Source organism: Rhinolophus ferrumequinum, chromosome 8, assembly GCF_004115265.2.
Source record: "Rhinolophus ferrumequinum isolate MPI-CBG mRhiFer1 chromosome 8, mRhiFer1_v1.p, whole genome shotgun sequence".
Classification (NCBI taxonomy): Eukaryota; Metazoa; Chordata; class Mammalia; order Chiroptera; family Rhinolophidae; genus Rhinolophus; species Rhinolophus ferrumequinum.
In genome coordinates this window covers 33,988,393-34,011,718 of record NC_046291.1, presented here as the reverse complement: position 1 = coordinate 34,011,718, position 23,326 = coordinate 33,988,393, and the positions used below count along the sequence as shown (strand labels likewise).

At 37.5% G+C, this 23,326-nt stretch overlaps 1 protein-coding gene across 7 annotated transcripts in view; it reads right to left on the bottom strand.

Annotated features, from left to right (window-relative positions):
• Window positions 1-23,326, bottom strand: part of HECW2 (HECT, C2 and WW domain containing E3 ubiquitin protein ligase 2) — a 338,340-nt gene that overhangs the window by 146,488 nt on the left and 168,526 nt on the right. The window contains exon 1 of one of the 7 annotated variants that reach the window (XM_033112088.1): window positions 7,854-8,209. The exons of the other annotated variants lie outside the window; for them this stretch is intronic. The gene's annotated coding sequence lies outside the window, so the exon portion shown is untranslated. Of the gene's footprint in view, window positions 1-7,853; window positions 8,210-23,326 lie in introns of those variants that run through there. 7 annotated transcript variants of the gene reach the window in all.

Sequence of the window (23,326 nt, the reverse complement as noted above, 5' to 3'; positions counted from 1 at the left end):
TGTTCAATGCTGTTGCACTATCCTCATGTCCCTTATCGAATTTCCACCCTCTTTCTTGGAGCAGAACACCACCTAAACATGGAAGGCCTCATCTCCTCGGTTTCTCCATCTCTTCTGGATCCATACCAACTTCTTGCCTTCTTGCCCAGGTTCTACCCCCATTATGGTGGTGCCCTTGATCCAGTCCTCTCTTTCAGTCCCCTCTATCCAGTCCCCTCCATCAGTCACCATCTCACCTTGATCTTTAGCTTCTTCCTCTCAACCTAAAAACGTATCAAGTTCCATGCGGCACATTTTCTTGGTTTTACTTCTGCTTTTGTTCTTTGACCATTACCTTCCTTGCTCCCATTACCCCATTGCCATTCTTATTTCCCTTCCAGTTACAATAGAGTCTATATTACAGGAGTGTATATTCTAGATACTTAGGTAACTTTCTAGCTAGAATATAATTACAAAAAGAAACATTGGAGGTGTTTTATTCATGTACCTAAATACTTTCTCTAAATATAGTTTTGTTTGGTGGGGTTTATATAAAGCTTGTGCATTCATGTCTCACATATCTTCTTTGTTCTCTTACAAGTCTAGCTAGCAGTACCTTTCCTCTAAATAGAAAAACAAAGCACACACCAAAAAAGCCCTGAAATCATTTTAATATAATTTTTATACCTATCTGTTTGTGAATAGCGTGAGAATCTGATCAAGAAAACTTTTGAAAATCTTTACTCTTGCATTGTTTTAGCAATCCATGATATTATTCCAAAATGATTTCATTTGGTGTTTTCAAAAATTACTTGTTAGGGCTATTCCAATTAATTTTGCTACTAATACTAGAATTACTTTTGTTAAGTCTGATTCCCCAAGGGAGAAACAAATAAAGTGCTTGGACACAAGAAACAAAGGAGAAGAGATGTAAGATTAGATCACATACAATTAACTCTTTTCTATTACAGAGTTAGTGGTTCAGAGAATTTTCTCAGATCTGGTTAATTAGGTGAGAAACAGGCCCCATTTCCTAAATGAAAACACATGATTTTTAGAAGGAACACTTTGGGGTGTTCAATTTACATATAAGCATATTTACTACCATCTGCACATTCAGTAGGTCACACATCACCATTGGCTACCTTCCCCTTTAGCGAATTGATCCTCCAGGACAATGACTGTCCAACTCCATTGTTCACAGTAAATATCCTGGGAGCGTCTTCAAAATGCTGATTCCTGTTCTGCTCTTCCAGAGATTTTGATTCAGCAGGTTTGAGTCAGGAATCTGAATTTTAGCAAACACCCCAACCAGGTGAATCTGATACAGATACTACAAACACCACACATAAACAAATTGTGTTCCAGAGTTACTTCTGGGGAAATCAAGCAATCTTTGAAGCTCTGCCTACTATGAAGATCAAGAACGACCCATTTCCTGCCATGAGACGTTGACAGTGCAGTGGGAGGAGACTGGCACAGAAGGTACAGTGCAACGTAAAATGTGCCATGGCAGAGGCGTGCATACCTCAGAAAGTGTTAAAGGAGAACCGAGGAGGTATGATTAGTGCTTCCTGTGATTGTGTGTAATTAATATGGCTCTAGTCTATCAAATCTGAAGTGTCTTTGGGAGATGCATACGAAAGCATCCTTTGGGAGATCTACACATTTAAGCCAGTCATTAGGTGTCCCATCCATTTCTTTGCTTCACCATTCCCAGGTGGTTTCTTTTGCAGGGGTTGAGGGGGCGGTGTTGGTTTCCATAAATGCTCATCAGAAGCAACAAACAAGTGGCCATAGGTAGAGCTGAATTCAGTGGTGAAAGTTCCTGTTGTTGCCTGGACCCCAGGCAACAGGACATAATCCTTGTGTTCTTTGCAAAAGGGGGATTAATTATATTAGCCTCCAGTGTGATTGTAAAGAGTAATTAAAAACAGAAAAAAAAAACTAAGTGAATTCTTTTTAAAAATGCTACAAAAAGCTAAAATAATGTAAGCATAAAATCTAAATTTTTTCAAACTCTTCCTTCCCTATAATATTTTATATACCGAGATAAATGTGAAAATTATCTCTAAAAAATTAATTTTTCCTGGACATGATCTTTGGATTCCAGAAAATGTCTTATCAATAAGCTTTTAAGATAATAAGAAAACATAGGAGATATGACCAGACACATCAAACATATCCAAACATAATTTGGATTTGGAAATGTTTCTATGTCTATATTAGTTTTTCCAAAACCTCCATACAGTACTGGAGATAAAACAGGAACCAAAAAAAAAAAAAAGTATCCAAAGCCCTCACTTTTCTATCAATCAACCCAGGGGAGCTGAGAAAAGATGAGAAATATGCCATATGACAGATTATGCCAGAGAGATGAAAACTGATGCTTACAAATTTTCTTTTGCTTTAAAGTAATCCCTCCCTACATTTTCTCAAAAAAAATAGCATAAACATCTAAATGGATTTTAAATTACCTTTTGTATACAAATTGAATATATTATGTCCTGAGATTGGAACATAAAGGGGCCTGGTTTTATTCTGGTTACCTAGGAAATGAGATGCCTTTCTGAGATTTGGGATTTGGAGAGCAATACTAAGCTACAATTGGAATCACAGTGATCATTCTAGACCTGGGCAAAGTACACACCTTCACAGAAACTGTTTGATTGCTAAAACTTTTCAAATTCATGAGCATGTAGTAGGCAAGTCATGCAATCCCACTTCAGTATGAGAGGAGAAGTCTGACAATGGCATTGGGATCAGAACTACATTGCAGGGAAGGGTTGAGTCCTTCCCAGTGATTGTACCAAACAGAGCATCAATCTTATTAAGTGCTGTGAGAATTCATGAACAAATTTCCAGATGAGTTTGCAAACTTGGTGTTAGTTTTCAATCCAATCTCTCTAGATGCCCAATTCCTTACACTGAAGACCTCTCTGGATGGAAGAAAGTGTGTGAGTGTCAGACATGCTTGGGGAGTACCATAATGACACCATGCCACTGGCTGAGAACCCACAGGCGACTATCCATGGGCGATTATCGCTTTGGAGCCACTTGAATGGCAATTTTCTTACAGATACCAGAACAAAAATTGCTGATTATAATATGCTGCAGATGGGAGAAAGACACCGACACCCATGACAGGAAAAGCAACAGAGGCTGAGAAGAGGTGATGACATGTCAGCAAGGTCTGGCCTTGGGGATATTTGTGCCCTGAAAGGCACACACCTCGCTGCCCTGGAAGGGAGTACTGGCAGAGAGGAACGGAGTGGGGAGCACATGTTTATTCAGTGCTACACACCACCATGTATGAGATGCTTCACTGTTGTTTCTTCTACAGGGGGCCCCACCAGGGGCGGTGGGGCCCAATCTGAAGAACGCTAAATGTTTCACTATTTCCATGCTGAGTGACATAACTTACAGCTAAGTCCTAACCTCACCCTGAACATTCATACCTCCAGACACGCTGGGCAGAAGCAGAAGACTCTGCTAACCAACTTCCTGTGTAAAACACCTGATTCTAAACTATTCAATTAAACACTCATTTTGACGAGGGAGGAAACCATCAACAGACCAGTGAGAAGAAACACTTGGATTCATTTCAGCAAATACCTCCCAAGAGTTTCAGTTATGGCCTAGAATACTAGACGTTAAGGAGCAGTTCAGATATGGTTTATAAAACAATTCATTTTAAGCACAGGTAGTATTTACATACTGAAACATGTCTCACCTCTGTTCAGTGAATCCCTGTGTCTTTCTCAGTAAAATTCAAAGTCTTTATGAAGGCTAATAGTGCCCTGTAGTATCTGGCAACCTTTTTCTCCTCCTCAGAAAAAAAAAAAAAATTACAGCTCTGACCTCATCTTTCCCCACCCTCTTGCTCCATTCCAGCCTTGATATTGAAAGGGATCAGAGTAAGCCATGCCAAAACTTGCCACTTGGAGCTGAAAGCGATTAGCTCTCTGCCCTCCTGCTTTATGTCTAAAAGCAAGACATAAATTTCCGTTTGTAAAGGTATCTCCCTCTCCCATATCAGGAAAAGAAAGGTGACTCTTAATCACAGAAGACCACTCAACAATGGAGAAAGAACCAATTTCAGTGTGTATAAACAAACCTTACTGCACAACCCTTATCTTCCATTCCCTTCCCTCATATATTTACTTTTCCACAATTAACTGCACCTAGAAGCCAAAGTTGTCTTCCTGTGTCTAGTTACTTCTCCATAATTTATTGCCCTTTGTTAAATGGTATATATGCCCCTGAGTCTAAGCACTTCTTTGGGCCTTCATTTCATTTCCACAAAGGCTTCCATGCACATTAAAATTAAAATTTTAACATCTAATGAAATTTGTATGCCTTTGCTCCTGTTAATCTGTATTTTGTCAGTCTGGTTTGCAGTCCCAAGAGCTGAATGAAAGATATCTTGATATCTTCTTTTGATTACATGACATTAACTGAATATTAGTATTATATTTTTAAAATATACAAAAGAGAAATAAAATTCTCACCTAGCAAGGCATAAAGCACTTATAAAGAGATCTCTATCTTGTTCAGAATAGAGAAATACAAGGACAGTATTGCAAATTCCATGGAAAACTTTATTAGACTAATTTAACAAAAGCACTTTATTTAAACTCTCAGTCTTGATAATAAGACTGTCTCATTAACTTAATTCAATCACACTGCTGTGCTGAGTTGACATTCAACTTTGTTTATATCTTACAGTTGGTCACACCAATGTACAAAATGAAGAATTGGCTTATCTAAGATCGCATGACAGGTTTCAGGTAAAGATCTTTGAAACATCTTAAATGAGTTCTTTCCTGACGAAGACTTTCAGAACATTTCTAAATTAAGATTCATTTTTTCTGCAACCAAATGTCTTCCTATATAGACTATAAAAGCAAATTCTTTGTATACCACTCTGAAAATAACGGAAAGGCACTGAAGAATTTAAAGTAGAAAAGTGGCATGATCTGCATTTAAAAAAAAAAAAAAATCATTCTGGCTGTTGCCTGCAGAGTAGACTGTAGCACAAGGACAAGAGAGGCTGGCTCACAACGCTTCATGCTCAGGCCCAGCAGCGAATGTCGGAGGGTAACCCAAACATGACCCTCCTCTCGTCTCCATTTTTTCTGTGCAGACAGAGCTGCAGCAGCTATAAATATCCACCCTTATGCAAAAGGCTTTGCACCAATTCCAGACTTTCCAGTCCAATGACCCTGTGAGGTGACTCATCTACTTCTAAGCTTTCTCCAATCAAACCACCATCCTGTAATTTCATTCCCTAAGTCCACCATGCTCTTCCCCTCCCTCTCTTTATTCCAACAACTCCTGAAAGTCCAACTTTCCCACACTCAACCTTCATCAGTCAAAATGTAATGCTCTGATTCTCCATCACTTAGTAACTCAATAAAACACTCTGTATTTAGTATATCACCGGTATTCACTCCACATGGACCTTCTATTCACCAACAGAAACATGCTTTTCGTTTTTGGTACATATCATTTATTAAAGGTGCTATGAAAGTAAGACACCACTTAATGACAACGCCAGGCTGTGGCTGCTGGGTGACAGTAAGATTCCAGAACTTCGAGAGACAGCACACCTGAGTTTAAACTCCATTTCTCCCATTTACAGGATTTATGACCTTGGGCAAGTCTTAAAACTGCATAGACTCCATTTCTTTACTCTATAAAATGATAATAGCACCTAGCTCACAAAGCTGTGAGGAACATACGACACAGAACACATATATTAGGAGGTAATCATGTAGGTTTTTTAAATTTGTCAATCCATTTCATCCTTCTTTCAAAGGGACCTATGCTGTTGTTTTTTAATACTCAAAAGCACAATTTCTCAACTTCGTTTTGTTAACTTTTACCTTTCAAATTTCTTTTAAATAAATTTATTTTATTCTAATTTCTCATAACTATACATAAAATAAAACAAATATATGCTGATTTATATGTTTTTGGAGACTCTGCTTTCTTAAGCAACAGATGTCAAATGACCAGACAACAAAAGTGCAGGCCGTATATACAATGACAGTTTGCTATGCCATTACACATGAGCAAATCTCTCACACAGAGTATCTCAATGATGCCCAGTTATTGGATGGAAGGTCATTCAAAGCTTAAAATTCTGTCAATGAGCTTTAAGCCTGACTTCATAAAGAATCAGGCAGAGGTGTCCTCATCTCCCTGTACAATAAAACTGGGACTTTGAATACAGTGTTCAACTTAGGAATCTCTGTCTCAGCACTATGTGTGTAAAAAGTTGCCAGGAATGACAATGTTTTGATTATATATCCTCCTGCCTTTCCTCTAATTCTTTTTTTTTAAAATACCATGCATACACTAAGCTCTCACTCAAAGATAATCCCTTTCAGTACTAAGTGAAGTTTAAAAGCAACTTCCAGATCCTTCAGGATGTTATTTTTACATCACACATGGCAGCTGAAGATTCTGAGAAATGCACAACCATTATAAAATATAATGTTTAGCACAAAAGCATCCTTTGGTTAGGGGTAAATTATTCCTTTGATCTTAATGAGCTTATACAATAAGGATCAGGAACTATAAAGCTAACTTTGTGGCAGTCTAATCTAACTGGGTCTAAAAATATGTGTTAGAAGTATGTGGGAGCAACCTTTCTGGAACATTCATTGTTACTGATCCTAAAGAATAATTTTGCAGAAGTGGCTGCTTCCTTATGGGTCCCTCCCCAAAACAGCTTAATCAGAAGATGAATAACCTTCCCAAAGATTAGACTGAATCTTTGCTAAAATCTTTACTAAAACTGAACCTTTACTTACCCGAATCTTTACTAAATCATCAACTCATTTTTCATTAAACTGAGCATTTATCAATGTTTCTCAACGAGGTGCTATGGCATTCTAGCAGATAATTCTTTGGGAGAGTCTATTCAATGCATTATAGAAACTTTGGCACCCTTGGCTGTCAGGCATTAAATGTTAGTTGCATCCTATATGACAACAAAAAAAATAATATCCCCAACCACCTTGATTGGTATTTTATAGCTAAAATAAATAAATACATAAATAAAAATTTTCATTTGAAAAACTAATTTGTAAAGGATTAGAATAAAAATGAAATTTTACCATGTATTCAGTCCAGTCTTTAAACAATTAATTAAACCAGGTTTAGAAGGACTACAGAAAACAGGTCCCGTTTGCCACGGTGACCACAAGGATATCTTTTTTAAAAACCATGTTTTTATTCTCCAGTTAAAGTTTGTGATAAGATCGTTGTTGAATTAACTGTCTCTAGAATGTGAATATCTATGAATACCTGTCCACATAAATGTTACATTACAACTAATCCTCTTTTAACATTTCATTCCCTGAGAGAAGAGTACAATCCATGAAAAACATTATTATACCAGAAGTAGATAACCTGTGATAAAATCTATTTAGACTCAATCAAATGCCATTTTCATATATTTGATCCCATTTACCCTCCTCTACCACCTCTCCGCCCCCCTAAAAAATAACGCTATTTTCAAAAGCATTCTTGTAGAAGCTGTGCTTAACATCACAGTAAAATAACTCATTTAAAACGAGCGGGACTCCAGGAACCCACAATGAGGAGACTGCATGTTTATTTGTACATACAAGCTTTACCAGCTTCAATCCCAGCACTGATCTCCTATGTTGTGTCGTCAAGTGACTAAACGTGATAAATGCACTGCAGAGTTCCTAAATGGACTGTCCCTAACCAACCTGGGAGTGGACCACACTTAAGGACTTTCCGAAGAGAAAGGCTGAGAGAACGGTAAATCCCAAAGAGTTGGATACAGAAATCAGGGGCGTGGGCAATTCATTTCACAGAATTTACTAAACCCTTACCTCATACAATCCCAAAGAGCTCCTCTCTGCCTTTGCCAGGGTAGACTCCATCATTTCAAATCAGGTTTAGGAAGCAGCATGAAGAAACACGGTTCAGTCTCCTTGCAGTCATGTACCTGGCTTATTCGCATGGCAAGTTCATTCAGAGGAGTGGCCAGAATTGAAGGCAAGGTGGGTCTGGACTCCTAACGTGGCTTTGAGAGCTCTGCAGGACCCCGTCACTGATGCTCCTGCTTGTCTTCTCTTCCCCCAGAGTTCTAGAGATGGACTACTAAGTGGGGTTCGAGCAGGTCTCTACCGGGAGACTCAACACTAAGAACAACAGTGAGCTAAGAACAACACTGAGGGCCACTCCTGCCTTTCATCAAGACTTATCATTGCTCAGGCATCCTAAGTGAAAAAACATACTAGTGTCCCTTTGGCTGAGGCAGTTTTGGCCACACCCCTGTAAAGAGCACAGGATGCAATAGCCCCATCCTCCCCTCAGCTTCCTTCCTTTGCTTTTCCATGGGAGAATTCCAAAGAATGAGTTATGTGTACACACACACACACACACACACACACACACACACACTCTCATACAGAGGGAGCTGATGTCAATAAGCTGACTGTTATCACAAAGAGGGGGACTTTCTGTCTGATTTACTCAGAATGAGTGGCCTCTATCTGGGAACTCTAATTGACTATTACCATGAATCAAATATAACATTCAGTTAGGTTACTGAAATATCCTACCTGTCACAGTATCCTACCCTGTTTCCCTGAAATAAGACCTAGCCGGACCATCAGTTCTAATGCACTTTTTGGAGCAAAAATTAATATAAGACCCAGTGTTATACTATATTATATAAGACCCAGTCTTATTTGACTATAAAATGCGTCTTTTTGCTCCAAAAGACGCATTAGAGCTACTGGTCTGGCTAGGTCTTATTTTCGGGGAAACATTGTAACTAACCCAGAATGGAGTTTGTGGACTTCTGATTTCAAACTGTGCAAAAGAGAGAAAACTTTTTCAAACATCACATAGCTTTAATGAAAAGCCAAAAATGTGATCATTGATCTAGAAGTTATTTTCAGACCTCAATTTCAATGCAAAAATAAATACAATCGTCAATCTAGCTTGTGCTCTTGTCTTAGGTTGGGGAGAGGTCGGGTGGGCAAATCCCCAGTTCAGATGCATCCTTCTTTAATGCAGAAATGGGCCTCCCAAAGCTGTTAGCTCACCAAGGGCAGTCCTTGCAATTTTTAAGTGCTGGTTGAATGCATGAATGCAAGCAAAGCCTGCAAGACCATATCTTTCCAGAAAACTTTCAGGAAAGAAAGATGAAATGTCCTTATTTGTCACATGCTTTTGTTGTGAAGTGAGGCAGACTGAATAAGCTCTACACTACATCTGGTGGCTGGAATTTCCTTTGTACTGTTCCCCTAACCCAGACATAGTTTGCCAGGAAGGTTCAAGGGGCCACAGAGCTTCGGGACTGTTCTGGAATACACCGGGTGAGCACAGCAAGCCCGGATCTCCAGAATCACCACCACCCTTACCAAGCCGCTTCTGGACATGCAAACCAAGTCAAGTCTTAGAACAAATCACTGAGATTTGGGGGTGTGTCCTAGCAAATAACAATGATAGCAAGCATGTACAGAATGCCTACTATGTACGAGGGGCACATAGCAGATGCCAACTGTGCTCTAAGGCTGAGGTCAATAGTGTTATTAAACCCATGTTACAGGGGAAACTGTGGCTCACAGAGAGGAAGTGACAACAGCCAGGATTTAAAGTCAGATCTGAGAGACATTCCAGCCCAAGCTCACTTATACTATGCTGTGAAATGCCAGCCACCTCACTAATTCACAGCTGCCCAACGGGTCCACAGTGGCCTCGGTCACCATTAGGAGATTAGGAAAAATAAAGCTAGAAAGTATGAATCACTGGCATCAAAGATGACTACAGCCTTTGAACAATGGACTTCTCAACAATGTCAGCATCTGTTTTCATCCGCAAACAATGCATAACCTTGAACTCTTGACTCTTTCCTAGTGAGGGGCCACTAGACTCTCCTCAGGGTTGAAGGGAGGCTCCTGCACCCTGGTCCCGGTGCAGCTCTACCTGCCACTTCCTCCCAGCTCTCCGACTCCACCTGATGCTTCCACTACTCCGGCCCTCCAAGCCACGATTCTTTGTCTTCCAAACACTGTAGCATTTTCCAGATACACTACTTCAGCTGAACTCTAGGTCCTGATCCGCCCACGTGTCGCCAATGTTCACTCGTGGCAAACAGGCTCTTTGCCTATGTAAAGGAAACCAACTCCCCACAGTACAAGCCATTGTCACAGTGGGATGGATTTCCAAGTTGATCAACAGAGAAACGTACAGAGCGAAGCCAGGGAGGTTAGGTAAATGCTGCAGCTCGGACTTAAGGCCTCCACATGCACATGCTTTTCATGGAGACGGTATTTCTTAAACACAGGTCATTCGGCCAGCACCCTCTCAATTCCAGTAAACTATGTACTGAGCAGACACAGACAGAGCTGAATAGTGTCAGTCCTCAAAATTTACGTATGCTATTCCTTTATGTATGCTATCCAAACCTCTGTGAAGCAAGGCCAAAAAGAAAGTCAACAACAACAAACAAAATGATGAAGCACATTAATACCAATACTGCATTCACATTGCACCTGAGCATTTTCGCTTAGCATAGCATATGGTATTAGTGGGACTGGGAGATAACTGTGAACAAGACAAACATAGCCCTGCTCTTTTCTGGAGAGCTTCTATTTTAGAGACACACGGAGCAAAACCACTAAATCACAAATAGACAATGACTTCTTTACTTATTATTATGATACCTGCTACAAAGGAAGAAGAGAACGTTGTAAGGGAATGGCTGAGCTGCCGAAACCACCCTGGCCAGAGAGTAAGAGAAAACTCCTTCAAGGAATCATCGTGTGAACTGAGCACGAAGCACGACTAGGAATTGGGTAGGAAGAGGAGGGAGGAGGAAAGAGAGCTCACTCCACCTAGACCTGTGCGGAGGTCTTATGGTGGGAAGTAGCACGGCACTTCCAACGACTGACAGAAGACCAGTGTGACTAGAGCACAGAGAATGAGGGAGACATGAGGCCAGGAAAGAACAGATTAGAAATTTTGAGCATCCGTATGGAGGGCGAGAAAGGAAGGCTTAAGGATAAGGGAATGAAAATTGTGCCTTCTCTCCATCTCCATAAGATCTCCTTCTGAAAGCCCAATTAATTATCACATTGCTCAACCTTCTAAGCCAGTCATCTAGCAAGGATACTTGGGGGTAGAACTGTGATTTGTGAATGCTGAATGGATTAATCATAGAAAATTAAAGACATCACTTAACTAAAATAGCTTACGCCCCAAAGCTCAGAGAATATTTATTAAGAGTAAAGCAGAGAAGAGCAAAGACATAATTCTTAGATTACAATACACATTGACAATGGAAAGATTCAACACTGTCTCCTCCATCTGTCTTTATGCTGGCACCAAAAACACAAAACAGAATCAAGGTTAGTACATCAGGAAGGAACAACCCTTTTCCTGAAAAGCCCATTATGAATTTCCTTCGTGTTTACGCGTTTTGCATGCCTCTGAGTCTGACATCACTCATATGCATGATTTAAGTTTTGCAACAAGTGTCTGCTTATCTGCTGCAATTTTTATTGGCTGTTTTTAATTCTGACATTGCGTTCATAAAGAAGTCAGATGAATGCTCTCGTCTCATTATCACTGTTTTCAGATTCCCAAAGTCTCCCAAAGGAAATACACATCAGTTTGTGTATAAATCAGAAAGCATTTTGACAATGTGTTAAAAATGAGACAGCTGCTACAAGATCAGGGGGAGAACCTTAAATCTAAAACCAAATAGACACATGCACATAAAATATGTGTTTTGTAAAATTTAGCTTAGAAAGTGGTCCACGATCAAATTCAATCAAAATAATAATGGTTATTGAGAACTTACTACATTTCAGGCACTGTAACTGTGTATAACATATTCCCTCATTTAATCCTCAGAGTAACCTTCTGGCATAGTGATTACAACCCCTATTTCACAAATTAAGAAAAGAGAGAGTGAATAACTTGCTCGCACAAGATTACAAAGAAAGAAACTAGCTGAGTTTCAAATCTAGAGTCTTTTTAATGTCAAAGTTTATCTACACATTTCCCATTGTCATACAACTTTCCCCAACAATAACTACCTACCATTTTATTTCCCAAGTGCCAAGAACTGTGTTCAGTATTTCAGAATCATTTGCTGATAGAATTCTCACAGCGGTTTCCAAAGGTGTTATTACCCCAAGAGGAGGAAACAGTTTGGAGAGGTCTAGTAACTTGGTCAAGGGCACACAATGTCAAGGTTGAACAGAGCAGCGGCAGATTTTCCAGGAGCCTGCACAGTGTCACAACAGCACCATTTCTGTGGTACTTTGAGTTCAGGAAAAGTAAGTATGCACATGTTACTCTCTCAGGGTTTTGCAGTTTTAGCTGGGAAATTTTCATTACGCTTTGGAAGAAAGTAAAGTCCCCAAGAACTGATTTACTCATCTTAGGTGGATAAGTAAAGTCCATTATCAATGTGCATTCAAGCCAAAATATCAGGATTATGATGTGTTGCTTTCATAAACAAGAATAAATGACCCTCACTTTATATTTCTCACAGACCGATCCAAGCAAGCAGATATAATGTGCCAAAAACTCTGAAAGGCATACACAAATGAGAATAAATGTGGTTTTTTACCTTTCAGTAATTTCCACTACAGAATTAAAGATCCAGGTACAGCAGTTCTCTTTTCTTTGACAATATGTATCTTAAAGCTCTAAGGATATAATATTTTTCCTTATGGGTGAATTTTGTAAGAATGTAATTATTTTTCCTTATCAACAAATTTTGTGTTAACCCCATATTAATGTAAAGACAAGTGTTTTTAAATGAAATACTACGGTGGCTTATATATAAAACCCACCTCCCTCATTCAATTCGTAACAATAGTTTAATTGCATGGTTAATGGGTTCTGTAGTTATGCTATTTTTTATTCCAAATAAAAGTATATTATTGTAAAGCAGGGTAAATTTAAAAGTAGATTTTAAGCATGTAAAACACTGAAAATAAAATGAAAGCAACAGAGAAAGATGCAAAATTCTTTTATTTGTGTGTGTTATTTCTGTCTGTAAAATGAGAACATTACTTTTTTCCAATAATGCTTTGCATATGGCTGAGATATCAGTGACCCCAATAATATATCCCAGAGATTCTCTGCTGAAAGCACATATGTAGAGACTCTAATATATTCACATTGGTGGACATGTTCAGAATCTACATTTATAATATACCACCATAGTATATAACGCAGAATCAAATACACAGATTCCGAAACCCTGAAAGAGTAATTCTCAGATTCTATTGTGTATTAGAATCATCTGGTGAGACTCACGTTTAAAATTCAGACTCCATAGAGCAAACCACAGAAATTCTGATTCAGCAGATATCGGATGCATCTTAGGAGTCTGTATTCTTAAACAATTACCCCACTAATCCTGATACAGGTGGTCCTTAAGCCACACTTTAGGATGCACTAGCCTAGAGTCTAAAAATCTAATAGACCATTCACTAATGTGCACGTGTATATGAACGTCACCTTTGACTTTGCAAACCTGTTTTGTTAAAAAAACTTGAAAAGAGACACGCAGCTTTGTATCTTTGCAGAGTTCCCTACTCTAACATTCTCATGATGATTATTGCCGATCCATTTTAGAAGAAGAAAAAAGACTTAATAGGAAGACAAGCAAGTACAGGGAAAATGAAGGCAGGAAGGGACACTAACCTGAGAAAAAAGGTCTCATCTCTATTTAAGTCTAGAACTCTGTTCCTCCAAGTATGGACCACGGACCTGTACTGGGCCATGAACTGGCTGTTAATATCCTAAAGTACAGAAGCTGAGTGTAAGCTTTTAGAAACTTTTATAGAAATTTGTCAGAGAAATTTTAAATCTGCTCACTCAAATAATAAAAATGTGGAGTCTTGTATAGATCTTGTTTTGTATTTAATTTAATTCTTCTAGTAGTTCACTTTTATTTTGTTTTACAAAAGATCAGTGTCTGTGATGGATTTGAAGGACCATAGGTAATTTGAGAAGCATTAGTGGACTCTAGATAGAAGAATCCAGCCATGCTTGGTAAGTCCAGTGAGCCTCTTAGCCCAGGATCAAAACCACAAAGGTGGTTTTCTGTGTTATCGTCTCCAAAGGTTAGTGGCTAGGAAGGATTTATTGAATTATGTCTGAACAAACATCCTCAACGTCTCATAATAACTCAGTCTTAATCTATTAGTGTGACACCAGTCTACGTTGCTTGTGAATCGACCAACTTTTTGTAGCTTATACCACCTCTTAGACTAACATTGTAGTAAAATTTCCTAAGTTTACTTTCACTAGCATAAAACAGCACTTGTTGCATTTATTATAAATGCATATCTTCAACTTTCAAAGAGAACCTCGAATTTTAATATATGAGTAGTTAGTGATGAACTTTATCACTTTAGGATATACGCAGGTATCTATTCCTTATCTGAGAATCGTAGCTGACATGAAACTATTGTTTCAGGCTGTTCTCAAAAAGCAGGTCTTTTAATGGCCTCGGTCAACTTACTATGGAGTCCCTATCAACTACTAATGATTCTTGTGATATTGGGCAATGACAATGGTAACAAGCAGCATAAAGTATCAATAAATTATTCCAGTTATAAGTGCACGGGACACAGATCTCATTTTGCAGTTTTCCTGCCTCCTAGTAAACTCTAAATAATAACTGTCTCCCTTATTGAAGACCTTGCTTCTAATAGTATTAAAGTTAAATTCTAGACTTATTCTTACAGTTTATGCATCAGGTCCCTATATCCCTTGGTAGTGGCCTGCAATTGCTACTTTTACTCTATGAGTGTTGCCAAGAATAACTTTTCCCCTTCCAAGTGAAACATGGTGTTTATAAAAGGCGAGGCATGCAGAACCTGGGAGTATGAATCTGTACACACAACAGACGAAGGAACAATAAAAGCACCTTCACTCCTAGTTTCCAAGATCTCTAGCAGGGATGAATAAAAAATGAGGATTTCCCCCCTACATTATTGTGGCCCCTTTTTAAAAGAAAGTCAAACCTTAAATATCCAAGTTCATTTTGTGACGCTCAAAAGTTGTAAATGATCATACACTAAACTCGTTTATGCTTTCTTAACATTTTAAAATCCAATTGAAGACATTTTCTCATTTAGTGAGTTAATTATAAGAATTCTCTGATAGCTTGTACGCAATACAGAATAGCACTATCTCTGCAGCTAAAATGGACACCTAATTAGCTGTGCGACCCTGGCCAAATGATTAACCTTAAACTTTAGTTCCCTCATCTGTAAAACGGGGATAATCATACCGCATCGCCAGCACAACTGTGGGAGAACTGTAAACCCCATAAAGCAAGTGGACAGTGCCTGGCACAGAGTATACACTCGTTGTCAGGAAACTCTCAGATATTAGTGTTGTTAGTCTCAACAGGGATGACTCTAAATCATTGAAATAACTCCAGAAGTTTTTAAATTTTACTTCTGCGACAAAAACTTACACTAAGTAGATTAATGACAGTCCACCAGGAAGGCAGCTGACTAGGTCTCTGGAGTCACCCATGTCTGGGTTATCTGACATGATTAAACCGGGCTCAAATCCAGTACTTTTAGTAAAATTCAAGTAACATGTTTGGAGAAAAAGAGTTGCCTTTCTTCCATTAACTACAGGAATTTTGATTATGTTAATTCCTCTGATTGTAGTACATACATTTATTTCAGCATTCACTTTGGGAAAGGTTAAGTGAAGCAGACAAAACCAAAATCACAAGACAGTTCCGTAAAAGTAGATGGCGTTCATCCAAAATGCCTTTCCTGGAACAAAGTGTAACAACTTGATTCCCGCCCGCCCTTCCCTACCAAGCTATATTTAAGGGTCTGTAAGCATTTCCATTATAAACTGCTAGCATCAAGATTTATAATTTTACCTTCTTAATCTGTTTTAGACTTTATGTATAAACATCTCAACCAAACTTAGAAAAGCTATTTTTTTTTTAATTTAAAAACTTCCTTCAGTAAAGGAAGGGGGGGCAAATAAAAACAAGGGGGGAGGCAAATAAAAAACAGAAACATCAGAAAAATATGGATTATGTTACACATGAGGAAAAAACATTATTTGCCATGACTTAAGCAAAATAAGATGCTTGTTCAAGAAATATGTGCCACCAAAGAATATATAAATTCAGCATCGTATTTCCCCAAAAATAAGACCTAGCCAGACCATCAGCTCTAATATGTCTTTTGGAGCAAAAATTAATATAATACCCGGTCTTATTTTACCATAATATAAGACTGGTCTTCATAATATAACATGATATAATATAATATAACATAACACTGAGTCTTATATTAATTTTTGCTCCAAAAGATGCGTTAGAGCTCATGGTCCGGCTATGTCTTATTTTCGGGGAAACATGGCAGTCATCATGTCATAGTCATAATAATTATAAACTATATAGTTAATGTCAAAAAGAAATGAATAGGTAAATTATGGTACAGCCATATTATAGGGTATTATGTAACTATCACAGGATTTTCCCAAATAATTATTTCTCTTTGCAAATAATTTTTAATGACATGGAAAATGCTCATGATACAATAAGTGGAAAAACACACTAAAGAGCTATATGCTCAATATGAACTTTATTGGGTTTAAAAATAATATTCATTAAAATAAAACTGTAAAAAGAATATGCCAAATGTTCATAATAATTATTGATTAGCAGGAAGACTTAAGTGTTCCTTATATCATTCCAAATTTTCCAACTTGTCTATACTGAACTTGCATGACTTTAATAATCAGGAAAAGAGAGGCAGGCTTCAGTCTGGCTTAGTGTGACAGAGAAATACAAAAACAGTAATACAGAAAAAAATGAAGTTTGGTATCTCCTTCCTAACTTTTTATATCCTGTATTTTCCCTGAAAATCTATCTTTAATCATCAACTATTCTGACATTTGAAAATATTACTTATATTGTGGGTTTTTGAAGTACTCATTCAAAATAAGCTTTTATTTATCAAATGGAGTTGCCCCAAAAGGTGACTTTGTAGCTAACCAACCACATGTTATCAATAACCTATGTCTCAAGATACTAAAAAACACAAGTATCATCCATCATAAGGGCACCTCTAGAGAACAAAACAGATTCAGGATATATTTGGTAAGGGAACAGTAAAAAAAAAAAAAAAAAAAGCAATTGAAGCGAAATGTCACATGAAAAGGAGTTTGAATCTGATTGAGTTTAAAATCATATTCCAAACTTCAAGCACTCAAGTAATCAACCCAAATGGAAGTAGGACATCAATTTAAATCAAACATAAATATCAAGATTTCAGAGTCCCAAGCTATCTAAGGGTTTCTCTAACTCCAACTTGAAACATCGGTGTGCGCACATACACATGTACACACACACACACACACACACACACACACACACACACACACACACACCACGGCGCAATCAACCATTGTAAGCATTCATGGCCACGGATATCATTTCCAGTTCTCTTTAAAGAAACCTGAATAAATTCCACCAAAAAAACAATTTTTACTTTTTTCATCAACATAAGATTTTTATAAAACCTGAGTGTCATTATGCATCAGCTACTATGCAAAGTACTTTCACACATGCTCTTTTCAATCTTGTCCTCTTATGCCAAGTTAGAAAACGTGGTCTACTTGGATACACTGTCATGTCCAATCCCTTCTATCAGTCTATGTTCTGAGATAAGAACCATATTTTATTAATCTTCAGATTCCTAACAATTATCCAATGCTGGGAAACATCCAATACATGTTTTTGGTTAAGTGAATAAGAACTGATTCTCTATCTTAGATTTTATTTCCCTCAAACTTTGCCTCAAACATCACAAGTGTGAAGGACTTCATAACTTAGCAAAACTTTGAAGAGAACTAAGAGAGTAACAGACACAAAAATACATCTAAATAACATCATTATACTGAGAAGTAAAATCAAAGAACCTGATAACAAAACACAAATTACAATAGTTTTCATTTTTTAGGGGAGAAAAACAGAAATGACGTACAAACTCTAAAAACTACTCTTTGATGATGTTCAAATTTCATAAACAGGTCAAGGAAGTTTTAATAATGTTAATCCCTAAATCAAATGGAAACCAAGTTGGTTGAAGCTACACACTAGTTAGTGTCAAGGAAAAGTATAGTATCTTGGACTTTCAGTGGTAAAACAATGAGTAAAAATTCTTAGAATCCTAAAGAGAGAGAAAGAAAGTCTCAAATACAACCTAAGAGGCAAATTATATTATGGCCACTTTTAATTCTTTATCTGCATAAGGTTATCTCCTGAGAAGAACTGTATTCTTGGTCTAAGGTACTAAAATTATCTTACTGCAGATTTTCCTGAAAAGGCATCAAAATATTATAATTAATGCATGAATGAGGCAAAGCTTTCATTTTACCAATTGATCATGGAATAACAACTGAAAGGTCTCAAAAGGCTTAGAATAAACTTTTCTCCCCTTTTCTTACCAGCAGATTAAATCAATACTGCTAAGTCAAAAGTCGAAAATGTAGATCAACTAAACAAACAAAATACAAAAGATTAGGGAAAAAAAAACAAGAAGCAGCACATTTTTTTTTTCCTGGCACAAGTTTACTCTGATGTATTCTCACATAGAATTTTTACAATTCTTTGAAAACCAGGTTCTATTGTTAATTTTATGTTCAGATTACTTTTCCACTCATTACTCTGAGAGTAGCAAAGTCACAGATGTCTCCTCTTTGACCTGTATTTGGGTTGTGCGTCAATGACACTGCTATTTTTTAAGAGAGCAGTTAAGAGCCCGAGCTCAGGAGTCAGATTCCTGAGTTTAAATCTGGACACTGCCACGTCCTCTTTTCATTCTTTTGGCCAAATCACTTTAACTCTCATTGCATAGGGCCAAAATAGTATACATAGTGATAAAGTATGCTACACATGCACACACACATACACACACAATTTGTTTTTGTTTATTAAAAAAAAATCATCAGAATGATGAAGAAGCCACCACAAATGGTTACCTACAGAGAGAATACAGGTTCAGGGTGGAGATGTCAGGGATAAAATATAAAACTGCTCTTAAAACACCTTCTTATATAGTTTTTGCATTGGCCCAAATGGTACGATTTGAGTATTAAAAACAAAACCTGCAACTCCTTAAAACACATAAAAATTTTGTAATCACATGAGTTCATAATGATATTACAATATACATGTTTTAATGCATATTCTAAGCCTCTCACCAAAAAAAAGCAAACCTCTTTAGTCACAAGTGGCAATGACTAGGTACTGTGAAAATAAATTGCCAATGAAAATTAAGGAATTAGATATTTACCTTGCCTTTTCAGTATAAATTGTATTTCAGGGTAATTAAGAAGCTGTAGCTGATGAGGGGAAGTGCTTTTTTCACAAGAATTCCAAGAAATAGATGTGGAAGGAATGAAAGAATTAGAAAATCCACAATTTTCAACACTTAAGAAAACTAACATAATTGAAATCATGATGGGAAACTTTCCAAAGAGAACATTAGGATGTCACAATCTGAACCTATTGATCAATCTTAGCATCACAAAGATCTGGACAGCCAGACATTCAGTATTTCATGCATCTTTTGATTGAATGCAATGTGGAGTGCAAGCACCATGAATGGAACATCCTTGGGGGGAAAATAAAACCGGTCCTAGTCAAGACCTTTATGGTAACCTCAAATTTACAAGAAATCTGGGGGGTAGTGAACAAGTTAAAAGATATTACTAGGAAGCAAAAACAAATCCAGAATATGGGATGTTCTATAGGATACCTGATACAGTTGTCAGTGTCACTGAGAAAAATAAAAAGGAGAGAAGACAGTAAAAGAAACCAAACCCCTCCAAAAGTACTCTATATAGTTGTTTTTTATGGAACAAAATAGGCAAAACTAACCTGTAGTTTTAGAAGTCAACCCTTGGGGGACTGTGATTGGAAGAGAACATCAGAGGACTTCTGGGGTGTGAGAATGTTCTGTATCTTGATATTGGTGGTGGTTATAAGGGTGTTCACATATGTAAAAATTCATCATGCTGTACAGTTAAGATTAAGGCACGTTAAGGACTTCCCTAAATATGAGTTATTCCTCAATAAAAACAATATAAGACTAATCGATGGTGTTAGAAGTCAGGAAACAATGGTTGAAGAAGCAGTGTGATTGGGAAAGGCAGAAAGGCTGGAAATGTTTTGTTTCTTGACCTGAGTACTGTTACCATAATTGTGTTCACTTTGAGACAATGAATGAAGTTGTAGACTCAAGATTACTTTACTTTTTAGTATGTTTGCTAGTCCCCAATTTATTAAAAAAAAAAAAAAAAAGATGAAATGAGGAGGCACTACTCTATATTAGAGGTGAAGTAATAAATACTGGATTTTGTTTACGCAAACCAACTGATTTTTTTGAGAAACAGTGCAATTTTCATATTAGATAACTCCTGGGTATTGCATTAACTGTAATAAAGACACTGTATTTGTATAAGATAGCGTCCCTATTTATGAGAGGTTTATAGGGGTGAAACAGTTGTCATGTGCTCATGTGAAGTCTATGCTCAGCTAGCTCAGGGGTCAGATAACAATTAGACAGAGATTTCCTTAAATGCCTGAACCAGTAAGTCTCCCAGCCATTGTTACCGAGCTCTATGTGTATGATGGATCACACCTTCCACACTCCAGCGGTTTACAACTCTGCCTTAGCCTTTACTTCCTGCTTGCACAGAGCCTCAGATAGGCCAGAGAAGAGAAATGAGGCCCTTTTCAAGTCTTTCTGGGCATAACGAAGCCCTGCCTACATGTGTGACCTTTTAGATTTCCAGAAATAAATCAAAGTTTTTCCAAGCCCCTTATGGATTTCTCACTTTCCATTTTGTCCTTTTATATTTTTTGGTGCTCCTTTGTGTGTCCCAAGTGGTATCACCACCAGCGGCAGCTGATGTCAAACAATTGCCATTGATTGTTTTTGACAAATGCCCTGGAGATAGGGCTGTTTGCACTGAGTAAGCTCTGGGCCAGGTCAAATAAAGAATAGTACCGTGAATGGAGCTTTTTCAAAAGCTGCCAGACATATCACATAGTGACAATCCTCTAGGGATGAAGCTTTTGGGGGAGCTGGAAACCCATTAATGGCTGTTAATCTGTTGGTTTTCAAAGCTACTGTGGAGCTGGAAAGGGGGTATAGAGATAAGGCAAATTAAAATACCCCAAAGCTAAATCCTTCTGTTCTTAATAAATGTTCCTTCTGTACTTAAAGGCCTTTGGCTGATTTCCAGAATTCTGAAAAAGGTAATTTTGAAAATTTTCTCCAGTGTACTCACTGCTTTTTAGAGAAGCAGACTTTTGGAGGCCCTTTCTCTGTCATTCAAAAGTGTTTCTCCTGACAGTCATCCCTTGAAGATGAGATTAGGGGTTTTCCTATGGATTTCTCAGTTCTACCACCTGCCATTTTTCAATAAACGCAGTTGCTGAAAGCACGATACTCAAGGAAGTCAAAAGTACTTTACAGATATTATTCTGTGACCCCAAACTTCACTGATAACCTCACATCGTTTTCATGTCACTGATTAAGTTCAGCACAATATCAGTTTCGCACAAAGTCACCCTTCCTATTGAAAAAATAATTAAGTGCAACATGTCTTAGTGACCATGGGAGCTATGACATCAGTTTCTATTACGGTTTTATCCACATTTCATAATACTTTGGCACCTTGGCTGTTAACAGGTTGTAAATCAGATAGAAAAATAAACGTCCACACAAAATTCTCACTAAAAATGAATCAACAATGGAATTTCCAGGCTGGTCACTGGTTCTCATAATGTAAGAGATTCTCAAGAGGCAGGTTTTAGTCTATTAATAGGCAGAAAATGTCCCGTACAGCATAATAAATAAAAGCAGAGGCAAAGCTCTGGGAAGTCAGGAAGCAGACATTTACCTCCTAGCAGGAGGACAAGAGTTTCCCAGAAACCAGGCCCTGTTGAGGTTGGAAGGGTCATTAGTAAGGCACCAGCCTTATGTTAAGGCTCTCTACAGACCACCAATTGGAAGCTTAGTGTGATATAAAGAAGTGAGCTCTCTTAAATTGCCAGGAGTGTATAATCTAATGCAGGGCATGGATGACATTAGTTCTTTCATTTAAACTAAACTAAAATTACACATAATATTAAACAAGACAAAACAATACAGTCCCTTAAAAGTTAAGATTAAAAAGCAATATATGGAAAACAACAATATTCCCCTTTATAATTATAAGCAACCTTGCTTTAAACCTTAAATAAGTCTTTCTTAACTTCAAGTCCTTAGACCCTTAAAAGTGGACTTTTGAGGATACTGAAATCCCTGAAATGGAAGGCAAACTTTGTGTGTATGTATACATATTTTTCCTTCTGTGGAGAAATCCCATAGCATTCATCACATTCTCAAAGGATTAATTATATGTGCCATAAGAGTAAATGAGTCCCAAACTGTACCCAGCTGCATAGTACGAGGATTATACACCATGACCAAGTGGGATTTATCCCAGGAATGCAAGGGTGGTTTAACATACAAAAATCAATTAATGTGATACACCACAGTAATGGAACGAAGGGGGAAAAAAAAAACATTATCATTTCAATTGATGCAACAAAAACATTTGAAACAATCCAACACCCTTGTAATAAAATACTTAATAAATTAGGAATAGAAAGGAATTTATGAAAAACCTACAGCTAATATCACACTCAATGGTGAAAGACTGAAAGCCTTCCCCCTAAGATCGCGAACAAGCCAGGGACATGGAAACAAGCCAGGGACATAGAAAAAAACTCTATAATAAAAGAATTTTAATACAACTACCTCAAATCAAATTAGAAATTGGAGATATTTTCAAATTTTGCAAATCACTGTAGTCAAGAGAAAGCTGATGAAGTCCAAAAAGGATAGAGTGAGAGTCTGTACAAGGTAACAGGGGCATTTGTTCTCCATCTGGTAATAAGGGAGGTTCTACTTTGTCTTCATTATTTATAAATAATACGGTTTTAAAATGATAGCTACCGCAACTGCTTCAAATGGAAACTACACTTCTATCTTGCTTCACAGTGATGGTTCTAAACCAGAGTAAGATGTGATCGGCTTCCATATTAGTAAAAGTTACATTGGAGATGGTAGCAAGACTAAAAATAATTTTTATCTTATTCTATCTCCTGCATTTTCCAAGTTTTTCACTGTGCTTACCTTTCATCAGGGATAAAACTATATTGTTTTTATACAATAGATGACTCTAACGGCAGTATGGAGGATGATTTGTAGCAGGAAGAAAC